Source organism: Dipodomys spectabilis, unplaced genomic scaffold (genome assembly GCF_019054845.1).
Source record: "Dipodomys spectabilis isolate Male_0828 unplaced genomic scaffold, ASM1905484v1 ptg000009l, whole genome shotgun sequence".
In the NCBI taxonomy this organism is placed as follows: Eukaryota; Metazoa; Chordata; class Mammalia; order Rodentia; family Heteromyidae; genus Dipodomys; species Dipodomys spectabilis.
Window position 1 is genome coordinate 28,798,590 of NW_024870686.1, and position 909 is coordinate 28,799,498.

Below are 909 nucleotides of genomic sequence, written 5' to 3' on the forward strand. Positions count from 1 at the left end.
GGCTCTGAATTCAAGCCCCAGCGTGCGCGCGCGCGCACACACACACACACACACACACACACACACATACACATACACACACGCAGGCAGTGGGCCATATCTTCACACAGTTCATGGAAAACAGTTCCATCAAGCCAGACTTTTATGCCTAGTAAAATAATTATCCTTCAAGAGTTGATGTAAAATAACCCAGGCACCCTGTGCTCTTTCTTTATGTACTGATAGAAAATGGCTCTGGAGAACGTTTCAACCTCCACGATCATGTGAGTCAACAAGCCTCTCTTCATATGTACACCTAGAGAACTCTGCCTAAATACATGTGTGCAAACCCAAAAGCACAAAGAACCAACATCCCAGCTCAAAGCACTCAGGCAGGAGGAAGGTGAGCCTTTTAGATGCGTTCCAACCCTCAACTAGAGAGCTAGAGAAGCCCATTCATAGTCATTTTCCAGATACAAATGTAAATCTGTTCATCGCATGCAGAAACACTCTCCCAGACACACCCAGAATAGTGTTTGACCAAATGTCTGGACACCTTACACCCTACACACATGGACACAGAAAGTTGGCCATCATGCCATTTTCCTATAAAGGAAAAGTCTGATAAACTCAACTACATTAAAACTAAGAGTCCTTCATCCAAAGACAACATAAACAATGTATTTTTTAAGCCACACATTAGAAAAGGACAATTGCACTGTATGTAACTGTCTTAGTCAGCTACAAAATGATGCCATAGACTTCATTAAGTCTATGTGGCTTAAATAACAAATATGTCTCATAGTTCTAGGGGTTGAGGAATTCAAGATGGGGTCCAGGGTGAATATTCTCTGTTGGTAATAGATAGGTGTTTTCCTGTTTTAAGAGAGAAAGCAAGCACCACTTTCCTATTTTAAGGATAATAATCCA